Raw genomic sequence first — 25248 nt, 5'->3', positions numbered from 1 at the left:
TTATTTATTTTTTATTTATGATAGGCACACAGTGAGAGAGAGAGGCAGAGACACAGGCAGAGGGAGAAGCAGGCTCCATGCACCGGGAGCCCGACGTGGGATTCGATCCCGGGTCTCCAGGACCGTGCCCCGGGCCAAAGGCAGGCGCCAAACCGCTGCGCCACCCAGGGATCCCAGTTCATTCATTTTCATATAGAATTCCATCTTAGAAATATACCACAAGTATCCATTCTATCGTTATTGGATATTTGGCTTGCTTCCAATTTTAGACGATTTCAAATACGCTAAAAATTTTTTTTAAATGCATGTATTCTGTTGTGTATACAGTACAGCTAGGAGTTGAATGCCTGGGTCATAGAGTCTCTTCAGCCTAACAAAATAAAGCCAAAGTGGTTGTACTAATTTTTACTTCTATCACTGGGGTTTGAGTGTTTTTGTTACATATCCTTACCAACTCTTCCAGTTGTCTGTTTAGCTATTCTGGTGAATTTGTATTGAGTTTAATTTGCATTTCCAGGAACATCTGGGTGGCTCAGTGGTTGAGCGTCTGCCTTCAGCCAAGGATGACTAAGGATGTGATCCCTGGGTCCTGGGATAGAGTCCGCATCCGGCTCCCTGCAGGGAGCCTGCTTCTCCCTCTGCCTATGTGTCTGCCTCTTTCTCTTCATCTCTCATGAATAAATAAAAGATTAAAATTTGCATTTCCATGTCTATAGATTAAGTTGAACACCTTTTTATATGTTGATTGGCCATTTGGGTATCTTCTGTGAGATGTCTCCTTGAATCTTTTGCATATTTTTCTACTAGACTTCTCCTTACTGATTTTTAGTTCTCTATTCCAGATAAGAACTCTTTGGCAGGGATGCCTGGGTGGCTCAGCGGTTGAGCATCTGCCTTCAGCCCAGGGCGTGATCCTGGAGACCCAGTATCGAATCCCACATCAGGCTCCCTGCATGGAGCCTGCTTCTCCCTCTGCCTATGTCTCTGCCTGCCTCTTTCTGTGTCTCTCATAAATAAATAAATAAAATCTTTAAAAAAAAAAACAGAACTCTTTGGCAGATAATATATTAGAAATATATATATCTTACCCACTTTTTGGCTTGCCTGTTCATGCTCTTAACAGTATCTTTGATGAAAAGATGTTTTTTAGTTGAATGTCATTGTAATTATGTTTAGTGCTTTTTCTATTTTTTTAAAAATTTTATTTATTTATGATAGTCACACAGAGAGAGGGAGAGAGAGGCAGAGACACAGGCAGAGGGAGAAGCAGGCTCCATGCACCGGGAGCCCGACGTGGGATTCGATCCCGGGACTCCAGGATCGCACCCTGGGCCAAAGGCAGGCGCCAAACCGCTGCGCCACCCAGGGATCCCTTTTTCTATTTTTTTAAAGTAGGCTCCACACTGAGTCCTAGCTCAACTCAGGACTCGAACTCACGACTCTGAGATCAAGATCTGAGCTCTGAGATCAAGATCCAGAGTCAGATGCTTAACTGACTTAGCCACCCGAGCACCCCTCTATTTTTTTTAAAAATCTTCTCTCACCTTCATCCTATCTCACTTAAGACTAGTATTCACCTGATTACTCAGCCATTAGAAACGACAAATACAAAAAAAAAAGAAAAAAAAGAAACGACAAATACCCACCATTTGCTTCGACGTGGATGGAACTGGAGGGTATTATGCTGAGTGAAATGAGTCAATCGGAGAAGGACAAACATTATATAGTCTTATTTATTTGGGGAATATAAAAAATAGTGAAAGGGAATAAAGGGGAAAGAAAAAATAAGTGGGAAATATTAGAAAGGGAGACGGAACATGGAAGACTCCTAACTCTGGGAAAAGAACTAGGGGTGGTGGAAGGGGAGGGGGGTGGGGGGTGGGGGTGACTGGGTGACAGGCACTGAGGGGGGCACTTGACGGGATGAACACTGGGTGTTATTCTATATGTTGACAAATTGAACACCAATAAAAAATAAATTTATTATTAAAAAAAAACTAGTATTCACCTGGAGTTGATTTTTATTTATACTAGGAGATAAGGATCATGATTCATATATCATTCCATTTAGAGATTCACTTTCCTAACACCATTTGTTGAGGAACTGTTTTTCCCCCCTGCTCTACAGAGCCATATCTGTGATAAATCAAGTGTCATATTTGCAGGGGTTAATTCTGGACCCTCTGTTATATTACTTGTTCATCCTTGCACAATATTACACAGCCTGTAGCTTTGCTTTTTTTATTTTTAGGTAGGCTCCACACTGGAGCCTAACATGGTGGGGGGCTTGAACTCATGACCCTGAGATCAAGAGTCAGATGCTTAACCAACTCAGCCATCCCAGAGCCTCCACAGTCTGTAGCTTTTTTTTTTTTTTTTTTTAAGACTATGTATTTACTTGAGACAGAGCACGCACAAGCAGGGCTTGATCCCAGGACACTGAGATCATGCATGACCTGGGCTGAAATCAGACACTTAACCCACTGAGCCACCCAGGCGCCCCCCAGTGTGTAGCTTTACAACAAATTTTGTTATCTAAGGCAAGTCCTCCCACTGAGTTCTTTTTCAAGAGTGTCCTGGCTATTGTGTAAATGATCAGTATTAAATGTTAGGAATAGCCTGTACAGGGGATCCCTGGGTGGCTCAGTGGTTTAGTGCCTGCCTTCAGCTTGTGGAGTGTGATCCTGGAGTCCCGGGATCGAGTCCTGTGTCGGGTTCCCCGCAGGGAGCCTGCTTCTCCCTCTGCCTCTCTCTCTGTGTGTCTCTCATGAATAAATAAATAAATAAATAATTTTTAAAAAGGAATAGCCTGTACAAATTATTTTATATAAATATTAAAAATAGAAAGCCCAGGGCACCTGGGTGTCTCAGTGGTTGAGCATCTGCCTTTGGCTCAGGTCATGATCCTGGAGTCATGGGATCGAGTTCTACATTAGGCTTCCCATAGGAAGCCTGCTTTTCCCTCTGCCTATGTCTGCCTCTCTGTGTCTCTCATGAATAAATAAATAAAATAAAATAATGATAAAAAAATAAAAATAGCGTAGGTTGTTGTCCATCTTTTTCTGAATAGTTATTCCAGTGACTTTTTAATTTAGTAGCTGGTCATGCTGTCCAATAGAATAGCCACCAGTCACTGTGGTTATTGAGTACTTGACATGTGGCTGGTCTGAATTGCAATGTCTTGTAAGTGTAAAGAACACCAGATTTCAAAGACTCTGTATGAAAAAAGAGAATGCAAGGTATCTCAGATATCTTGTTAATAATTTTTGTGTTGGGGCAACTGGGTAGCTCAGTGGTTGAGCGTCTGCCTTTGGCTCAGGGCGCGATCCCAGAGTCCCGGGATCGAGTCCTACATCGGGCTTCCTGCATGGAGCCTGTTTCTCCCTCTGCCTATGTTTCTGCCTCTCTCTCTCTCTCTCTCTGTGTTTCTCATGAATAAATAAATAAAGTTTTTTAAAAAATAATTTTTGTGTTGATTACATGTTGATATGATATTTTGGGTATATTGTGTTAAATGGAGTAGATTATTAAAATTCTTTTCACCTGTCTCATTTGACTTTTTTTTTTTTAAATTCCAGTGTATTTAACATATGGTGTTACATTAGTTTCAGGTGTACAATATAGTGATTCAACAACTCTATACATTACTCACTGCTTATCATGATAAGTATACTATTTTATCCATCCCCATACATCTTCCCTCTGGTAACCATCAGTTTGTCCTCTATAGTTAGTTAAGAGTCTGGTTTTTGGGGGTGCGCCTGGGTGGCTTAGTTTGTTAAGTGTCTCATTTGATTTCAGCTCAGGTCATGATGTCAGGGTCATGAGATTGAGCCCTGTGTTGGGCTTTGTGCTGAGCGCGGAGCCTGCTTAAGATTCTCGCTCTCTGGGTGACAGAACATGAGAGACTCCTAACTCTGGGAAACGAACAAGGGGTAGTGGAAGGGGAGGTGGGCGGAAGGATGGGGTGACTGGGTGACGGGCACTGAGGGGGGCATTTGACGGGATGAGCACTGGGTGTTATGCTATATGTTGGCAAATCGAACTCCAATTAAAAAATATACAAAAAAATAGAAATAGGGCAGCCCCGGTGGCTTAGCGGTTTAGGGCCGCCTTCGGCCCAGGGCCTGATCCTGGAGACCTGGGATCGAGTCCCATGTCGGGCTCCCTGCATGGAGCCTGCTTCTCCCTCTGCCTGTGTCTCTGCTCCTCTCTCTCTCTCTCTCTCTCTCTCTCTGTGTGTCATGAATAAATAAATAAAATATTTTAAATAAATAAATAAAATAAAAGGTGCTTAATATTAAAAAAAGATTCTCTCTCCTCCTGCCCCTACCCCCCCAAAATAATATTTTTTGAAAAAAGAGTCTGTTTTTTGGTTTGTTTCTTTTTTCTTTGTTTTGTTTCTTAAACTTTACATATGAGTGAAATTACATGGTGTTTGTCTTTCTCTGACTGATTTATTTCTTTAGCATTATACTCTATAGACCCATCCTTCTTGTTTTAAATGGCAAGATTTCATTCTGTTTTTATGTCAGGGTAAATAGTCCTCTGTGTGTGTGTGTATGTGTGTACATACACGTACATCTTTATTCATTCATCTGCTGATGGACACTTGGGCTACTTCCATAATGTGGTTGTTATAAATAATGCTGCAATACACATAGTAGTGGATATATCTTTTTGAATTAGTGTTTTTTCTTATTCTGTGGGTTTGTTTGACTTGTTTTAGTATGACTACAAAAAATTTGGAATTATGAATGTGGGTTATATTTGTGACTCACATGATACTGTATTTGTATTGGACAGTGTGGTAGGCTGAAGAATAGCCCTCAGAGATATCCAAGTCCTAATCTCTGAAACCTGTGTTACCTTTACATGGCAGAAGGGACTTTGCAGATGTGATTAAGGGTATGGACTTTGTTTTCTCTGTGTGTTTAAAGATTTTATTTATTCATAGAGACAGAGAGAGAGGCAGAGATACAGGCAGAGGGAGAAGCAGGCTTCCTGCAGGGAGCCTGATGTGGGACTCGAGGATCACGCCCTGAGCCAAAGGCAGCCGCTCAACCACTGAGCCACCTGGGCGTCCCAAGGGTATGGACTTTGAGACAAGATTATATTGGATTATCTGAATAGACACTAAATGTAAATCACAAAGGTCCTCATAAGAAGAAGGCAGGGCAGGGTGAGATATGTCAACCAAAGGGCAAATGTATTTGACTATAGAAGCTGAGATTGGAGCAATGTGAGCAGCTACCAGAAACTGGAAGGAACAAACAAAAGATTCTTCCCGGGAGCCTCCAGAAGGAACCAGGCCTGCTGACACCTCGGTTTTAGTTCTGTAAGATTTTGGCTTCCAGGCTTCCAGATTTCTGGCCTCAAACTATAACAAAATAAATTTCTATTGCTTTAAGCCACTAAAATTTTTAAAAAGATTTAATTTATTTATTTGAGAGAGAGAGAGAGAGAGTGCAAGTGGCAGAATGAGCAGAGGGAGAGAAACCTAAGCAGACTCCTTGCTGAGTGGAGCCCAATGCATCAGTCCTAGGCCCCTGAAATCGTGAATTGAGCCAAAATCATGAGTTGGACACTTAACTGAGTGAGCCACCCAGGCACCCCTTTTAGCCACTAAGTTTACAGTAATTTGTTACAGCAGCCATAGCAAGTGAATACAGATAGCATTGGTCTAAATTTTAAAAAAACGTATATTTTAGGGCAGCCTGAATGGCTCAGCAGTTTAGTGCTGCACTCAGCCGAGGTTGTGATCCTGGAGACAGGATTGAGTCCCACATCAAGCTCCTGCATGGAGCCTGCTTCTCCCTCTGCCTGTGTCTCTGCCTCTCTCTCTGTGTCTCTCATGAATAAATAAATAAAAATAAAAAAGATTTTATTTATTTATTCATGAGAAACAGAGAGAGAGAGAGGCAGAGACAGAGGCAGAGGTAGAAGCAGGCTTCATGCAGGAGCCTGATGTGGGACTCGATCCCGGGTCCTCGGGATCATGCCCCGGGCTGAAGGCAGGCACCAAACCGCTGAGCCACCCAGGGATCCCAATAAAATCTTTTTTTAAAAAAGTATATTTTAAATTTATTTTAGAGCGATAGAGAGCATAATGGGGAGGGGTAAAGGAAGAGGGAAAGAGATTCTTAAGCAGACTCTGCACTAACCATCAAACCTGACCTGGGGCTCAATCTCACAACCTTGAGATCATGACTTGAGCTGAAACCAAGAGTCTAATGGTTAACCAACTGTGCCACCCAGGAACATCTCTAAATTTTAATTTAAATTGTAATTATATACACACCATCTACTCAAAAATTTCCAGGCTTTCATAGCACATTTCCAAAGGTATTAGGAAAAACTAATCTACCACTGTCAAAGATGTCAAGGATAACACATCATTCTGAGAGAGAGATCTGAGACCAGAATGTAGTTGTGTTTAGAGACAATTCTAGGGGCAACTGGGTGGTTCAGTCGGTTAAGCATCTGATTCTTGATTTCAGCTCAGGTTATGTTCTTAGGGTTATAAATCCAGCCCCAAATTGCACTCCACGCTGGGCATAGATTTTGCTTATGATTCTCTCTCTGCCCCTCCCCCTGTGCTTGCTCTCTCTCTCTGTCTCTCTCTCAAAAAAAGAGAGAGATAGTTCTACTGAAAAACAACATAGGTGTATATCCAGAAAAGAATACCAGAACTCTTACATCTCAATAAAAATGAAACAGTCCGGGATCCCTGGGTGGCGCAGCGGTTTAGCGCCTGCCTTGGCCCAGGGCGCGTTCCTGGAGACTCGGGATCGAATCCCACATCGGGCTCCCGGTGCATGGAGCCTGCTTCTCCCTCTCCCTGTGTCTCTGCCTCTCTCTCTCTCTCACTGTGTGCCTATCATAAATAAATGAAAATTAAAAAAAAAAAAAGAAACAGTCCAATCAAGAAAATGGGCAAGAGGTTTAAATAGACACTTCACCTAAAAAGATATAAAAATTGCTAATAGGCATACTATGAGATACTCAATATCCTTAATGATAGGGACATACAAATCAAAACCACATGCAAACCTTGTCACACCCACCAAAGTGACTATAATCACAAAAACAGACAATAACAAATGTTGTCAAGGTGTGAAGAAATGGAAAGCCTTGGACATTGCTGGCAGGAATGAAAAATGATGGTCACTTTGGAAAACTGGCAGTTTTTTAAAAGGTTAACATGCATTTAGCATAGGACCTAGCAATTCTACTCTGGTATCTACCCAAGAGAAATAAAAACATATCCACATAAGGCCTTCCACACAAATGTTCTTAGCAACCGTATTCATAATAACCAAAATGGGAACCAAATTGAAAACATTGTAAATGCCCATTAACTGGAGAACAGATAGACAAATGTGGTATGTCCATACAATGAACTACAATTAAAAGGATAAAATACAGATACATGCCATGGTATGAATGAGCATCAAAGCCATTCTGCTCAATGAAAGAAGTCAAGAGACCGTATGTCATGATTCTGTGTATATAAAGTACACAGAAAAGGCAAAAGTCTCCCTTAATTCAACATGCCCCTAATTTATTTGTTTGTTTATTTATTTATGTATTTATTTATTCACGAGAGACACACAGAGGCAGAGACATAGGTAGAGAGAGAGAGGCAGGCTCCATGAAAGGAGCCTGATGTGGAACTCGATCTTGGGACTCTAGGATCACACCCTGGGCCGAAGGCAGGCACTTATCCACTGAGCCACACAAGCTTCCCAATTTATATACAATTTATATTCCCCTAATTTATATACAGAACAAATCAATAGCCTCATAAAAAACGATTTACATTTATCTAGATTGGTAAGAAAATCATGAGTTAGAATTTCCTCCTTCTTGAAAACTTTGTTTTTAGCTACTAAAAGACCCTAAAATTTCCATTTCTGGGGCTACTAAAATGTACGTTGACAAAGCAGTTTATAAACTATGTTGAAGGACCATCAAAAACTGATGCAAAATGCCCCAGATTTGGCTTCCTGTCTCCTGTGTACCACTTCCTGTGTACCTCATTTTCAGTGTCTCTGTTCCCTAGTGGGTCTTCCTTCCCTCCTCCTTCCTTTCCTCTGACGTGGTCTTCACACACCATTCTTGGTTTTGTTTTGTTTTTTTCTTATTTAACTGTCTCTTTTACTTTTACTTCTTTTTTATTTTAAGACGTTTTATTTAATCCGAAGACTTATCTTTTCCTCTTTTTTTTTTTTTTTTTAAGATTTTACTTATTTATTCATGAGAGACACAGAGAGAAGCAGAGACACAGGCAGAGGGAGAAGCAGGCTCCATGCAGGGAGCCCAATGCGGGATCTATCCCAGGGGCCCCAGGATCACAACCTGAGCCAAAGGCAGACACGCAACCACTGAGCCACCCAGGCGTCTCCTTTCCTGTCTTTTTTGACTTCGCTTCAACTTTTTCAAAGCAACCTTGCTCTCCCCCTCAGTGGAACATGCTTTCAATGGAATTGGCTTGTGAAGAACTACAAGGGAACTCATGCTTGGGCGTCCTGGGTTGGTTGTGAGAGGGGAAGGTACATCTTAGCTATAGAGTCTTTGGGATTTTCTAGGTACACAATCTCTGTAAATATCAACAGTTTTGTTTCTTCAAATTCCTTTGCCTTTCTTTCTTTCTTTCTTTCTTTCTTTCTTTCTTTCTTTCTTTCTTTCTTCTTTCTTTCTTTCTTTCCTTTCTTTCTTTCTTTCTTTCTTTTTCTTTCTTTTTTTTTTTTTTTTTTTTCTTTTTAGTAGGCTCCATGCCCAATGTGGGACTTGACTCAGGACTCTGAGATCAAGAATCACATGTTCTGCTGACAGAGCCATCCAGGTATCCCAATAATTTTGCCTTTTATTCCTTTTTCTTTTTGGCTACCCTGGACAGACTTCCAAGTAATGGGAGGCAGGAAGTAGAGATAGAGGGCATCCTGACCTTGTCTTGTTCCTGAGTATAGTAGGCAGCCTCCAAATGGACCTCAATGTAAACACCTCCTACTGGTATTCACACCCTAGCATAGTCCCCTTTCATATTGTTTGTGTGACCAATGGAGCATAATAGATGGAAGGGTACATCATTCCTGAGACTAGGACATAAAAGACATGGGGGGAATTTGCCTCTCTCACCCGGAAACTAGAGATTCTGTGGGAAGCCAGCTATGATCTTGTGAGGAGAGGTCAGGTCCACGTGGTGAGAAACTGAGGACTCTAGCCAACAAGTAAAGAACTGTGGCCTCCTGCTAACAGTCATGTGAGTGGCCTTGAAGGGATCCTCCGACCCCAGTCAAGTCTTCAGATGACTATAGCCCCAGTTCACTTTGGAACTGTGACCTCATGAGAGACCCTGAGCCAGAGCCACTCAGTTAAGCCACTTCCAAATTCCTAATGCACAGAATCCATAAGATAATATATATGTGTTGTTTTAATCCACTAAGTGTTGAGGTAATTAATCACACAGCAATAAATCACTGATCTCAAAGGAAAAGCTTTCAACATTTCACCATTAACATGATGTTTGCTACTGGTACCTTGTAGTATCCTTCATCATATTAACAAAGTCTCCTTCTAGCTCTAGTTCATAAGAGTTTTGTTTTGGTTTGTTTTAAGTAATCTCTACCCCCAACATGGGGCTTGGACTCACGACCCCGAGATACAGTCACGCGCTCTACCAATTGAGTCAGCCAGGTGCCCTCACTAAGAGTTTTGTATCATAAATATATGTCCGTTTTTTTATTAAATATTTTTCTTGCAACTATGGAGATGACCTATGATTTTTCTTGTTTGGTTTGTTGATATGGTGAATTCATTAACTGATTTTTAAAAAAATTAAACTGAGCTTGCATCAATAAAATAATAATAAACACAACCTGGGCATGACATTCTTTTTTACATATTCCTAAATTCAACTTCCTGGTATATTCTTTAGAATTTTTGCGTCACTGTTCATGAATGAATTGTCCCTGTAATTTTCCTTCCTCACAGTGTCTTGATCAGGTTTTGATATCAAGATTACATATTTTGTGGGTTTTATAAGGTAGCTGGTCGGGTGCAACCACAGAGGAGACAGAAAAGAGTAGAGGAGAAGAAAACCCAAAAACGCACAGGTCGTAGAGACAGGAGACACAAATCCATTTCTGCTAATGAAAAAAAAAAGAGAGAGAGAGAGAGAGAGAAAGAAAGAAAGAAAGAAAGAAAGAAAGAAAGAAAGAAAGAAAGAAAGAAAGAAAGAAAAAAGAAAGAAAGAAAGAAAGAAAAAAGAAAGAAAGAAAGAAAGAAAGAAAGAAAGAAAGAAAGAAAGAAAGAAAGAAGAAAGAAAATTTTAAAAAGAAAGAAAAAGAAAAGAAACGAAACGAAAAGAAAAGGCTTTTACAGAGCGACATTGGAAAGACAGCAGGGTGGCCAGGAAGTAGAAGACAGTGGAATGTGGGAAGATTTAGGCCAGAGCCTTCATAGGGGTGTCTGGGGGAGAATGTGTAATAGGGCTGGTCCCTAGCTGCCTGGCACCTGGCCCTGGGATGATGAAGGCAGAGGAGTATTGCTTCCCAGGATGCAAGGGCCAGACAGAGGAGGGATGGCTCTGGATGATGCTCCCAACAGGGCACTTTGCCATCTCTTAAGAATGATCTCTTCCAAGCCAGGAAAGGTTCTTCTAGGCTATCAAAACATAGTAATATATAGAAAGTTTTAGGGACACCTGGGTGGCTCAGTGGTTGAGCATCTGCCTTTGGCTCAGGGCATGATTCCAGGGTCCTGGGATTGAGTCCCGCACTGGGCCTCCTGCACAGAGCCTGCTTCTCCCTCTGCCCATGTCTCTGCCTCTTTCTGTGTCTCTCATGAAAAAATAAATAAAATCTTTTTTAAAAATAAAGTTTTAGGTTATTTACATTGATGTTTATCTAGTTGTATCCATCGGACAAGGTGAGCTTAAGGTCCTCCTACTCCTCCATCTTCCCTTTCTTCAAAAATTTTAAAAATATATATTTATACCACATTATACAAGGCTCAAAATGAGTTGGCTAAAGTAATTGCTTCTCTTCTCCAAAAGGATTTGTACAATATTGACTTATATCTTCCATAAATATTTGATAGGAGTTGCCAATGAAGTCATGTGGGCCTGGAACCCGCTTTGTAGGAAAATTTTATTTTATATTTATGATAGGCACACAGTGAGTGAGAGAGAGGCAGAGAGAGAAGCAGGCTCCATGCACCGGGAGCCCGACGTGGGATTCGATCCCGGGCCTCCAGGATTGCGCCCTGGGCCAAAGGCAGGCGCTAAACCACTGCGCCACCCAGGGATCCCCTGTAGGAAAATTTTAATTGGTGTTTCAATTCTTTTGAGTTATTGGTCTATTCAGAATTCCTGTTTCTTTTTGGGTATTTTATAAACTGTCCTTTCCTCCTTGGGAATTTATCCATTCTGTAAAAATTTTCCAATGCTTTAGCATAAAGTTCATAATATCCTGTTGGTTTTTTCTGAAGGTCTACCCAGACTATATAGTTATACCCTGTTTTTCATTCCTGCCTCCCATCTCTCTCTCTCTCTCTCCCTCTCTGTCCCCTATTTTATTTCACCAAAGTGTTATGTTTTATTAGTCTTCTCAAAGTGCCAGCTTGTTTTATTTTTATCCTATTGTGTGTATGTGTGCTTTCAATTATCTTTATTATTTCCTTATTTCTAATTTCAAGTTTAACTTGCTATTCTTTTTCTACTTTTTGATGCACGTTTAGTTTATTAATTTTTTAATTTTCTTCTTTCTGATTTAACTACATAAGGCTGTAAATTTCCATCAAGAGAATAGCTTGTATCCCACAACTTTTGATATGTAGTGTTTTTAAATTTATTTCAGACTCTGTACTTTCATTATAATTTCTTCCTTGATTCATGAATTATTTTAAAAATTTTTTCTTTTTTGATTCATGAACCATTTAGAAATCTATTGGGGGCGCCTGGGTGGCTCAGTTTGTTAACCATCTACCTTCAGGTCATGATCCTGGGGTCCTAGGTAGATATCTAGCTGGAGTTGGGCTCCTTGGGCTCCCTGCTCAGTGGGTAGTCTGCTTAACCCTCTCCCTATGCCCCACCCCTGCTTTTGCACCCTCGCATACTCTCTCTCTTTCAAATATATAAATACAATCTTTAAAAAGAAAAGAAGTAATAGGGACATCTGTGTGGCTCAGCAGTTGAGCACCTGCCTTTGGCCCAGGGGTGGAGTCCTGGAGTCCCGAGATCTAGTCCCACATCGGGCTCCTTGCATGGAGTCTGCTTCTCTCTCTGCCTGTGTCTCTGCTGCTCTCTGTGTGTGTCTCTCATGAATAAATAAATAAAATGTTTAAATAAATAAATATATATATTATATAGTTTTATTTCCAAACATCTAGGGTTTTCTAGCTATCCTTCTGTTTTTTATTTCTAGCATAATTGCATTGCAACTGAAGAATGTCTCTGAATGATTTTATCATTTAGGTTTGTTGAAACTAGTTTTATGGCTTAGTATATGGTTGATTATCATAAATAATAAACTCTACCCCCAACATGGAACTCAAAATGACCCTGAGATCAAGGGTTGCATGCCCTACTGAGCCAGCCAGGTACCCTTTCTTTTCTTTCTTTCTTTCTTTCTTTCTTTCTTTCTTTCTTTCTTTCTTTCTTTCTTTCTTTTGTATATTCTTTTTATAGGAGTTCAATTTGCCAACATATAGCATAACACCCAGTGCTCATCCCGTCAAGTGCCCCCCTCAGTGCCCGTCACCCAGTCACCCCCACCCCCTGCCCCACCTCCCTTTCCACCACCCCTTGTTCGTTTCCCAGAGTCAGAAGTCTCTCATGTTCTGTCACCCTCACTGATATTTAATAATATGGAATGCTTCATAAATTTGCGTGTCATCCTTGAGCAGGGGCCATGCCAGTCTTCTCTATATCGTTCCAATTTTAGTATGTGTGCTGCCGAAGAGAGCACTCTTCACTTTCTTGATGGTATCCTTTGAACCACAAAAGCTTTCAATTTTCATATAGTCTAATTAATGTATTTTTCTTTAGTTGTTTATGCTTTTGGTTTCCTAGCTAGAAAACCATTGCCTAAAGGCAGCCCCGGTGACTCAGCGGTTTAGCGCCACTCTCAGTCCAGGGCGTGATCCTGGAGACCCGGGATCAAGTCCCACGTCGGGTTCCCTGCATGGAGCCTGTTTCTCCCTCTGCCTGTGTCTCTGCCTCTCTCTGTGTGTCTCTCATGAATAAATAAATTAAAAAAAAAAAAAAAAAAAAACACTGCCTAACTTAAGGTCACAAAGATTTACTCCAATGTTTGCTTTCTTCTAAGATTTTTCTATTTTAAGTGCTTACACTTAGGTCTTTGTCCCAATTTGAGTTAATATTTGTATATTATATGAGGTGGGGTCCACTTTCATTTACTTGTATGTGGATATACAATTGTCCTAGAACTGTTTGTTGAAAAAACTATTTTTCCCCTTTGAATTTTTGGCACTGGCGTTGAAAATCAATTGACCATAAATGTGAGGATTTATTCTGGCCTCTGAATTCTATTCCATTGACCTGTATATCTACCCTTATGCCCACACCACACTGTCTTGATTACTGTTGCTCTGTAGTAAGTTCTGAAATAGAGAAGTGGGAGTCCTTTGAATGTTATTGCTTTTAAAGGTAATTTGTCCATTTACTTTGAGTGTTTTTACTATTTTCTTCTTGCAGAAAATTGGTTTTCTGCAATTTTACGGACATATAAGTTTCTTTTTTATTTATCCTTCTTAGTATTTGTTAGATTCTTAAATGTATTATTTCTTGTGTTTCATCAGCTCTGGAAATCTTTGAACCATTTTTCCTTCAAATATTGCCTATGCCCAGTCTTTCCTTTCCTCAAGGACTCTTTCTAGACCTTTTCATTGTGACATCCATGTTTCTTACCCACTCCTCTGCATTTTCTTTCTTTTTACTCCATTATGCATTGTTCTGGTTATTTTCTTCTGACCTATTTTCCCTTCTACTATATCTAATCTACTGGCAAAACTGTCTCTGTTCTTTTTTTTTTTTTTTAAGATTTTTTAATTTATTTATTCATGTGAAACACACTGAGAGAGAGGCAGAGACACAGGCAGAGGGAGCCTGATGTGGGACTCGATTCCAGGACTCCAGGATCATGCCCTGGGCTGAAGGCAGGCGCTAAACCGCTGAGCCACCCAGGGATCCCCATCTCAGTTCTTAATTTTGGTTATTGTGTTTTAATTTCCAAATTTACATTTTCCCTGTTTAACATTTGCAATATCGTTTTTTAAAAATTTCTATTTCCAAGCCAAATTTTCCATTCTTGGCTTTTACTCCTTGAACATAACAAGCATAATTGTTTTGTGATCTATACTGATCATTTCAGTATCTGGAGGCCCTGTGAGTCTGTTTCTATTACATATTGTATCTACTGTTCTTATTCATGCTGTCCGATATCCTTGGGTTATCTTTGTGTACTGGACATTGTTTTAGAAAGTTATTTATAGAAATACCCTGGCGTTCAAGATAATATTGTCTTCCTCTAAAGAGAAGTTATCCTTTCCCAGTTCCTGAGGGCACTGCAAGTCAGAACCACTTGACTTTGAAATTTCCACCCTAGCCCCTGGAGGCTGCCAGAATTGCAGCTCAGCCTTTTCCAGAACAAAGCCCTAAGGCATGAGGAGGCTTCACTTGTCCACTTTCCCATCCTCTTCAGTAGCTCAGCATCTCAATTCAGCAATTCCTCAAATCGTGTTACCTCTTTGATTCTTTTAAGATGACTTTTGAAAGTTTTATTGGTATGAAGTTTTATTTATTCAGATTACCTAGGTGTCCATATACAGAATTGATAGACCCTTTGATTCTCATTTGAGGGATCCAGTAGGCAGCAATATATTCAGGAAAGGTAGGGTCCTCACTATGCTATGGGATCAGTCCTGATTGGTCTAAGTCAATCATGGTAACCCCTTCTCCTTATGCCTCGGGTGGGCATATGATCCACTTTCGGGAGAAAAAAAACACAAGAGAGAAACTCCTGGGAATTTCTGGATGAATTTTGTGCCCGTTTGAAAGAGAGCTGCTTGGAAACCAGAGCCTTTTTTCTTTTTTGTGCTTTGAAATGATGTTATGCAAGAAAGTCACACTTGAATCTATGGCAACCCTCTTATGACTGAGGGAAAAACCAAGAAAATTGTAGGAATATCAACTCATGGCTCTTGATAATCTTGTTGAGCCACCTAAAAGCCCTGAAACTCTTTGCTTCCAGGCTTCTTAAGGAAATAATAAACATCCTTATGGTTTCACTGTTGGTCAGATTTTCTGTTGTGTGCAGCCCAAAGCATTCCAAACTGACATATCATCCTTTGGGACTCTGCTGGAAATGCTGCTTCCTTCAGGGAGGCCTTCCTGAAACCTCCATATCAACATATTTGACAATATCTCTCCTTTCCCTTTAGTGTCTCTCATCAGATTTGTAATTATTTGCGGAATGATAGTCTTTCTCTCTGGGCTGTAAACTCCATGAGAACGGAAACCGTGGTAGGGTCCTCAAGCACAGCCCAGTGCCAGGCATGGTAGCCTCTAAATAAATAATTATCCAAATAAATAAACAAAATAAAGGGTCAAGAGCCCAAGTAGAGGGAAAAACTGGATAAAAGTCCTGGAGGATGTGAATTAAAATTTGTGCAATTGTGCTTCTAACACATGAAAACTTTTAAAGCTCAAAGAATCATTACAGAAGGGTTGGAGTGGCCATTGGGAGAATGGGTGTGAGTTTATCTGGTACAAGTAAAAGCTGTCAAGCAGTGTTAAAGACCCAGCTGGGATTAGACCCCATAAATGTGCATTGGCATAAATCGGCAGAATTATGAGATTTTCTCCAACAGTGTTCAACTGGCTAGATGTGTGGGAGATGTTGGGTAATTGAATTGATCCAAAGATGGGGACTCTCAGGCTGCTTTCTGTTCTGTTCACTAGTGAAGTATATAAAAGTAGCTATGGAATTTTATTTCTATTCTCTCAATAAAGTAAATCTCTTAGAATTCAAAGTCTTTTGACTTTTTGTTCTAGACTGGAGACTATCCCCGGCTGAAACATTCACCTAGAAGTCTTCCTCCATCACCCACTTGCCATGGGAAGGCTCGTGTGGGCATCTGTGAATTTCCTAAGGGGTGTGGGTGTATGTACACCTGCATGTTTTTCTGGGGAGGGTGTCCAGAAAGGCAAGAACCACTGACTTGGGGTTGGCTCCCAGCCACAGACCACTGTGTGGATCAGGGCTTGATGGACAAGTGGTCTTGGCTCTGCTTATTGACAAGAGGTGACGTGGCACAGTTCCTCACCTCAGAGGGCTGATACTAAGATTAAATGAGTTAATACATGCAAGTGCTTAGTACTATGCCTCACACTTAGCAAGAGCTGGTTTTTACAATAGCTAATTGTTAGTGATGCATCGGGACACACATCGTGGACAAAGATCTTGAATCAAGGAGCAGCGTCCGAGGGTGCGTGGTTGTTGCTGATCTTGTGCAAAGCAAACAACGTAAGCATTCTCTCCCCCTGGCAAGTTCCTTAACTGCCCTGTACTTCAATTATCTCACCTGTAATATGGAGACGATAATAGTAACTACCTCAAAGGACTGTTGTAGGGGTTCTATGCAGGCTCAGAGCAGTGACTCCAACTCAGTAAATGATGGTTTTAATTTTTTTAAAGATTTTTTTATTTATCCATGATAGACATAGAGAGAAAGAGAGAGAGAGAGGCAGAGACACAGGAGGAGGGAGAAGCAGGCTCCATGCTGGGAGCCGGACGCGAGACTCAATCCCGGGACTCCAGGATCACGCCCTGGACCAAAGGCAGGTGCCAAACCACTGCCCAGCTACATACAGTCTCCTCATTTGGGGGAGAGAGGCCCTTTCCAGGTGATTCCCACAGCCTTCCCTCATGCCTCATGCTGAAACCTTCACGACTCACATAGCACCTTCACGTGTACCATGCATGTCTGCCCCCCAGCAGCTCGCCACAAAACAAGTGAGTGACTAACCTAAGGCCACTCCACCTGCCCCCTGCCTTATCATCTTCCCTCCCAAGAGTCTCCCCCCATCTCTCCCCAGGTCCCATCTATAGCAGTCCACTCCCGAAACCCCACACTGACCACAAAGCCTTCCCAGCTCAGAATACCCATGCCAGACCAATCCTGGGACGGGTGGACAGCTCAGTTCTTGGCCCGGCCTCCTCCTCTTCCTGCACCTCACAACCTTCCTTGAACAGCAAGGACCTTCACCAGAGAGCTGCTGAATGCAGGAAATCGAGCACGCAGGGATTCTACTACCCCAACATGTTCATACACTTGAAGGAAGGAAGGAGGAGTCACCGAAGGCCTGATCTGCACTGTAAATTAAGAGACCTTGGCCAGACCAGATGGAAAACAGAACTCCAACCCACGCCCTGCAGAGACCTGCCCATGGAGCTGACTCTTTGTCAACAATACATCACTCAGGCAATCTGAAGGTCACATGTGTAAGACCACCTCTAGTAACAATTCGGAAAGCTAAACACTGACTTTCTGGAACAGTCTGCTCAAGATGGCCGGGACTGACAACTTCCACAAGTTTTGTGCCCACTGCAACTTCGTACCAACCAGAGAAAGTTAAATCCGCACTCCAACCAGTCCTACAGGATGCCCAGCTTCTAGTCACCTGCCTTACAGCTTCCCACACCAACAGCCTCCAGAGGAGGCGCATCCACACCCTTCCCTTTCTTTTTTCCTGCTGGAGGCAAAGCCTTCCCATTCCTCTGCCTGCCCTTGAGCCTCTTTTAAAACATCAGTGACCTCATGGCTGACTGACTCCCTTGCTGCAGCAAGCGTTGAATAAATAGCCTTTGCCTTTCTCCTTCGCTTGGTCTTCATTTAGTTCTACAAGGCCCAGGAATGGCAGCAGAGTGGGCAGCGAGGCTCCAAGCATCCTGTCAGTACCCTGGTTCCGCTGGGGATGGAGCTCTGAGCCCTCAGACGGTGGAGCTGCTGGCTGGTCCTCTGGAAACGCTGATCAGACCTTTGGACTCAGCGGAGCCCGAGCTGGAGAAGCCAAATTGACTCAGATTAAATCCCCCAGGCATAAAATCACAAAGAGTTTTTGTTAGATGCTGATTGGGAAGGAGGAGCCCCAGAGGTCTGGGGAAAGGGTAGGACATCTGGGAATAGAGAAATGAGGGAGAGGCAGGAACTGTGCCTAGAACATTAGCCAGGGATTGCCTGGAGCTGCTTTGGTGGGATGGAAAAGTGAGTCCAGATTCTTATCTGACCTCCACCAAGATTCTTTCATTCAGTCCACAGACATTTATTAAGCGCCTAGGATGTGCCAGGCCCCCTTCTGGGTGCTAGAGATGGGGCAGACAAGGCTGCCGACTTCCCAGCGCTCACACCCTAGCGGGGGAGACTGTAACGCCAAAGAAGTTAAGATGTCAGAAGTGGTAAGTGCCCTGAGGACAATGGAAGGGGCTGGGGTGCCTTAGAAGGGGGTGCCAGGAGTGGGGCATGGCATTAGGAGGGGTGGCGGGGGAGGGCCTCTCAGAGGAAGGACAATGGGCCGATGCCAGAAGGAACCAGTGATGCAACTTGTAGGGCGAATAGTTTTCCAGGCAGAGGAGCAGCTGAAGCAAAGACCCTAAGGTGAGACCTGGGTTTGTTCAATGAGGATAGAAGTAAGGTCACTATGGCCAGAGCTGCCTGTGCAGAGAGTGATCCTTGGAGGACGACACCAGGAGGGAAGTTCAGGGATACTTGTTCAGGGCCTTCCAAGCCATTCTAAAGAGTTGAGATACTGTTTTGTCCTCAATCTAATAGGAAGTTACTGAAAGACGGCACTGGCTGGCTGGCTGGCTTGCTGAAGCTACTTTGTGAAGGCCTTTGAAGCTCTCCTTTGTCGAAATCTTGACAAGATCCGGGCAGGTAGAGGATGTGTGTATGTGGGGAGACAGTGTTAAGGAGAGAAAATATGAATCAGACCCACTTGCTACAAGTAAAACCAGAATCCCTTGCTGAGTAGGACAAAAGGGGCCACAGAGTACATAAAAACCCCTGAAATCATACACTAATTTTGTGTGTGTACCCTATTTTAGGGAGGAACCCAGAGTTTTTCCAGACTCTAATAGGAATCTCTGCCACCAAACCAAACCAAAGCAAGCAAACAAACAAACAAACAAAAACCTCACAAAACCAGAAAAGGAGAATATTGACCTATATGCTTGTATATGCATGTGCCATCTCATGCACACGTTGGCCTGAGCAGGCGGAAGGATGGCAGGGCCGGACGGGACTTTTCACTGTGTACCATGTGCTTTACCTATTTTTAAAAGCCCACTTCAGGGATGCCTGGGTGGCTCAGCAGTTGAGCATCTGTCTTTGGCTCAGAGTGTGATCCCAGGGTTTTGGGATCGAGTCCCACATTGGGCTCTCTGCAGGGAGCCTGCCTCTCCCTCTGCCTATGCCTCTGCCTCTCTCTCGTCTTTCATGAACAAATAAATTAAATCTTAAAAAAAATTTTTTTAAAGCCCACTTCAGCATAAAGGACCTAAGGTGGAGAGGAATGGATGGGGTGGAGAAGAAGATGCCAGAGACTTGGTGTGGCCAGGGAAGGGCAGAGACACATATCTGCTGATCCTGACTTGACTGCCCGACCCCTAGCCTGTGCGCACATGCCTCACTGTAAAGCGAGTCCCAGAGAGGGCCACACCTCACCCTGCAGAGGGCTTGGCTGCCCAGCGAGCACCAGTTGCGCTGTTCTGGGAGAGTCACAAGAACAGATCCTCTGGAGATGCCCTTTGTTCAGGTCACTGAAGCCACTGTCCTCCTCTGCCCATGCCCCAGGATCTTCTGATCCCCACACCTTCATAGAGAGAAGCCCGGGCCTCCTGAGCATGCACTGAGCCCCTCAGGAGCTCTTGGCTCAGATCTGAACACATGTCCATTCCCAACGTCTTGGTTGGTCATTTTGCTTTGAGTAAAAGTTCCCCTGGCTCTGGCTGGTATCATGCCCAGTCCTTGCCAGACAGATGGAAGCTGAGATGGGGCTGTTTACTCAATTCTCTCCAACATCTCAGCTTGGATGTGCTTTGCCTCCCCACAAATAGGGCTGGCCCTGCCTTCAGGACCCACCTGTTCTCAGCAATCAGCCAGTGGGTGGGGACCAGCCTCCCTCGGGCATTCAGGTCCCTGGTAATCCAGGGCCACAAGGCAGGGAGCAGAGTCAGCTGCTGAGGACAGGTCCCTGGCAGGACACGGAGCAGGCGAGGGCCTCCTGGGCCACACTTGGGGATGGTACCAGGGTGGCTTTGTGCAGCTCAGTTAAATCACAGAGCTGCTCTCTCCTTCTGTGGAACAATTCAGACCTTTCAATACCTTCCTCCTGAGGCCTCTGGACTGGACAGGGGTACGGGCACAGTCATTTACACTTGCACGGCCTAACCAAATTTTACTGCCTCTTCTTCTAACTCTAGAATAAGTACATAATAACATCAACCAATATTTGTGGGGAGTTACTGCGGCCGGGCACTATACAGTTAAAGACTTTATGTGTATCACCTCCTTAAAAATCCCACAGAACCCTGAAGCGGTGGCATGGCCAAGTCCCCTGCACACACAGCTGATCAGTCAGGGAGCTGGGACGTGGGCCCAGGCAGTCTGGGAACACCGTGCGGGAACACGGTGCCTAAAGCCCCTGCTCCCAAGTGAAAACAAAATGATCTGTGGGAGGGCCCCACAGTCTCACACCCAATGGGATCCCATCCACAGCCCAGTCACCAGAGAACAAAGGCGCGGGTTCTTGACTGTTCCACCCGGAGCTCAGCGCAGTGTGGGGCACCTGCCCGCCTGGACCAAGGGTCCCGGCTCTCCCCCTGCCCTGCACGTCAGGACCTTGTGGCCCAGGGCAGCTCACGGCCTCCTGGGCCGAGTGTCCGGTAGAAGAAGAGGACAGCCTGTTATTCTCTGGCCCCCCCAGCTTGGAAAGGCTGCTCCTCACTTTGGCTAACAGCGTCCCTCATCCCCTCCGGCGGGTGCTCCCAGCTGGAGATTCGGGGCCAGGCTCTGAGCCTTCTCCCGGCCCCCAGCGCGGGGAAGGTGCGGGAAAGTGCGGGGAAGGCCCGGCCAGGCCAGGAGGCGGGAGGCCAGGGCTCTGCTGGGCCGGCGCTTGGCGTCTCCTGCCTCAGGTTCCGCATCTGACACACATGGCAGGATGTCCGCGTGCACCGCCACTTGCTGAGGTTTGGGGGAAGATCCGATGAGATGATGAACCTGGAAACCCTGTGGAGACTGTGAGGCACAGGACGAGTTGGAGGACTTGGGGGTGCGGCGTGGCCCCCCGCCCCTGAGGGAGGCGGCAGGCGGGGCAGGGGAGGCCGCGGGTTTCCTCCTGGGCTCGCTGCTCCAGGCTTCGGAGGAGACGCCTCAGGGCGCTGCCCCCAAACCGGCTGCTGGGGTGGGTGTGATGTGCACCCGCTGCGTCCCCGTCCCCGTCGCCGTCCCCGTCCCCGTCCCCGGGTGGGCCTGGACCGCGAGCTCCAGGTGACCGAGGCCGAGGCCCCTGCAGGTACGGGGCGCCGTGGCGGGACCGGCGGGCAGCCGAGGCCGCACCAAGGAGGGAGCGCTCGGCGGGAAGAGCAGCCATCCCCGGAGGAGAGCCCGGGAAATGCCCCGGGCAGTGGCGCGGCCGTGACTGGGGCGGCCGCAGGAGCAGAGGGACCTCCTGCCCCAGCTCGCTGGCCCCTACGTGGTCTCCCCTCTTGTCCTGGGACACCTGCCGGCCTGCTGCCCCTCTGTGTCCCCCCAGTCCTTCAACTGCCCTTGGAGTTGCTCCCCCACCCCCGCAGGGTAAACGTTCCCCGCGGGGCTTGTGTCCCCATTTCTTCTGGCCTAATGTCTCTGTGGCCACTTGTAAGCATTGTGCTGAAGCTCCGTCGTCCCTCGCATACACCACAGGCAAGAGGTGGCTCTCGGGGCCTCAGCGGGCTGCAGGGGCAGCCAGGAGGTCTGAGGCAGAGCCCCTGCCCCCAGTGAAGCTACTTATTGAAGAGTGAGGGCATGAAGCGCAGCTGCCTGCCGGGCATCCGTGAAGCCACCTGCGGCAGGGACCACCGGGGCCGAATGCAGCTGGAGGCTGGAGAGGTCATGTCCCACCAGCATGTGCTCCCTGGGAGAGGTGGCATTTGAGCTGACCCTGAAGAGTCGGGTGTGAGGAATGAGGAGAGGAGGCGCGCCTGGAGGCTCTGAGCACAGCGTGACGACGCATCTGCATTGATCGCTGCCACCGTCATCCATGTAGGAGGTCAGGTGGTGGCCACAGAAAGGACGAGGGCACGTAACTGTGTGAAGGACAGGAAGTCTTTGGGGCTAAGAGCACTGGATTTCACGTCTGTGACCTCACCTGAGACCTAACTCTGGGTTTGCCAGGAACTGCCACAATCTCTCCACCTGTAAAACAGAGGACTGGGCAAAATGCTTCTGAAGTTCCATGCTACTCTAGAGCAAGGAGAGAAAGGACTACAGATAGATGAATCTGGGAATTTTTTTTTTTTTTTTTTTTTTTTTTATGATAGGCACACAGCGAGAGAGAGAGAGGCAGAGACACAGGCAGAGGGAGAAGCAGGCTCCATGCACCAGGAGCCCGACGTGGGATTCGATCCCGGGTCTCCAGGATCGCGCCCCGGGCCAAAGGGAGGCGCCAAACTGCTGCGCCACCCAGGGATCCCTGATTCTGGGATTTTGAAGAACAGTCCAGACAACAGGAGGTGAGAAGAGTTAAGAAGTCAGGAGGAGAGGAAGCAGATTTGAGAAGACTTCAGTTGTTTTGCGTGTGTGTTTTTTAATTTTTATTTATTTGAGATTGAGAGAGAGTGAGAGCACGAGGGGCAGAGGGAGAAGCAGGGAGTTCTGATACAGAACTGCCCTGCTTTTTATGACCCGGCCCATCTTCCCAGAGCATCTGTGCCCTCAGCTACTGCTGACCCCAGGCCAGCCCACTGAACCTCACCCTCTGGTCCGGGAACCCCCAGGGAACCAGGAGCCTGCCAAGCCGGGAAGGCTCGAGCCCAGGACCATGACCTGAGCCGGAGGCAGATGCTTAACCAACTGAGCCACCCAGGCACCCAAAGAAGACTGCAGTTGTAAGTAAACTGAGTGGACCTCCCCATGATGCTTCCTTCCACTGGGTTCCAGGTCACCATCACCAAAGGCTGACCTGGTCTGTCCTGCTGGCGCATCCACTGCATCCCTCCTCCAGGACTGTGACCATGGCTACAGCAAGGTCAGAGTAAGAAACAGGAACTGGCCTTTGCTGCACATTTGTCAGCTTCTCCCTCAGTGAATAAACCTCTCTCATCACCAACACACAGTTTGCTGGAAGAGGAGCCAGTGCTATGAGGGTGGGATCCCCTAAATCGACAGTTAAGTTTCCATCATCCCAGGGGACTGGAAGCCTGAAAAAGAAATTATTGAGAAATACACTGAAATGTGGTTCCTTCACACCTGGGTTCCTGCATCCATGTTAGTGCCTGGTTCACAGGCAAGCCCCCAAAGAGTGGGTTAGACAAAGGGTGTCACACTTGGCTTCACACACAACCCCTATGGAGCTCAGGAACAAGATCGCAGAGGCTGGGGACCCGGCTCCAGTCATTTAATAATCTGTGCATGCTGGCAGGCTGTTGTCGGGTGCATTTAAGTGAGAGGCTCCCTAGCTTGGAGAGAACCGCCGTGGCCAGGGCTTTGGGCCAGGGAGGGGCATGGACGGAGATGGTCCTGGGAGACGAGGATTTGGCTCAGAGACTGAGCTGGGGCTCGGGGTGAGGTGGGTAGATGCTGCGAGTGCAGAGGGGAGAGGGGGCAGAGGGCCTTCCAGGCGAGGAGACACACAGGCCCTGGCTGAGGGGCTCAGTCTGTTTGGGGTGGGTGAAGCCGGAGGGGCAGGCTGGGGCCACAGGGCAAGGCTCTGGATGCCAAGCTCAGAGCCAGAAGAGATCCCGAAGCTGCCAAGGGCAGGAAAGGCTGTGAGCAGAGGAGGGAGACCCTCTCCAGCACCCTGCAGATGGGCCCTTGAAAAGGTGCCTGAATGAGCCACGGCCTGTGGTCAGAGGGCAAGCCTGCACTATCTCCTGCCTCGACTTGCCTTTCCTTCACGTCACGCCCCGACTCTTCTATTTCTGACTTCAAGTACTTGGTATGTATGAAATTCTTGCCTCTCCTTTGGCAGCCCTGCCTGCCTCTCTGGCCACAGTTTTGAGTTTGTACCCTTGTTCTTACCCTTTTATGTCTGCTTTCTTCGGCCTTCAGCACAATCTGTCAAGATTAATTTGACACCAAACTGGCTTTCTCTAGAAAGGCAGGGAAACCTCTAGGCATGAGAATAAGATCCATGTGGGGAGAATTACCATGGCCCCTTCCCTAAGGCAGTTAGTGTCCTCTGTGTTCAGGGACAGACAACCCATGGACCTTGAGGTGCAGGCAGCAGAAATAGTTGTTTAGATTCTGGCCCATAGAATCTGGCGCTTGGTGGGCCCTTCCCTGCTCTGCTCTGTAACTGTGAATTCCTCAAACCATGAATGGGACCCCCATCACTTCCAGAACCTGTTCTCTCTGTCTACCCTTGCTCTGCTGGGAAAATTCTTAATTTGCTTCTGGAATTAGGTGAGGGATTGGGAATTGGGTCCAATTTTATCCCATGGACCTTTACTCTCTCGTAGGAGACTCTCTGGGCTGGGAAGATGGGTTTCTGTCACCTTCCTTACTTGTGACAATGCACTATTTCCTGCTCTTCACTCACATCTGTAGTTAATCTTGAAATTGGTCACAGTACCATGTGTGGCCAGGACACTGAGTGCACTTCCAGAGACTCAAGAAGGAAATAATGGGTTGCTCTGTTTTCTCAGAATGCTTGGAGTCCTGAAGCCTTGTCCCCACCACCACTAGGCAGCACCTGCCCTGCTTTTTATGACCCGGCCCATCTTCCCAGAGCATCTGTGCCCTCAGCTACTGCTGACCCCAGGCCAGCCCACTGCACCTCACCCTCTGGTCCGGGAACCCCCAGGGAACCAGGAGCCTGCCAAGCCGGGAAGCTACCACAGAACTCAGTCCTGGTGGCGTAGCCGCTGCCAGATGTCTTAGCAAGGAAGACATCTCCTGCCCAGACAGCAGCCTAACTTTCTCCCTCAACGCCGGGTACAGAGGCTGGGCCACGATCTCAACCTG

General features: G+C 45.7%; 1 long non-coding RNA gene and 1 other non-coding gene across 2 annotated transcripts; one reads left to right on the top strand and one right to left on the bottom strand.

Annotated features, from left to right (window-relative positions):
• Positions 1-12864: 12864 nt before the first annotated feature.
• On the bottom strand, positions 12865-12971 carry LOC144281469 (U6 spliceosomal RNA). Its single transcript, XR_013349985.1, has one exon. It is a non-coding gene; the product is annotated as a U6 spliceosomal RNA (small nuclear RNA).
• Positions 12972-18198: 5227 nt separating this feature from the next.
• On the top strand, positions 18199-23814 carry LOC144280393 (uncharacterized). Its single transcript, XR_013348798.1, has 3 exons — positions 18199-18482; positions 18856-18960; positions 22605-23814. It is a non-coding gene; the product is annotated as an uncharacterized LOC144280393 (long non-coding RNA).
• Positions 23815-25248: the final 1434 nt, after the last annotated feature.

The sequence above is a fragment of the Canis aureus genome, chromosome 12 (genome assembly GCF_053574225.1).
Source record: "Canis aureus isolate CA01 chromosome 12, VMU_Caureus_v.1.0, whole genome shotgun sequence".
NCBI lineage: Eukaryota > Metazoa > Chordata > Mammalia > Carnivora > Canidae > Canis > Canis aureus.
This window is presented reverse-complemented; position numbering and strand designations above follow the sequence as displayed.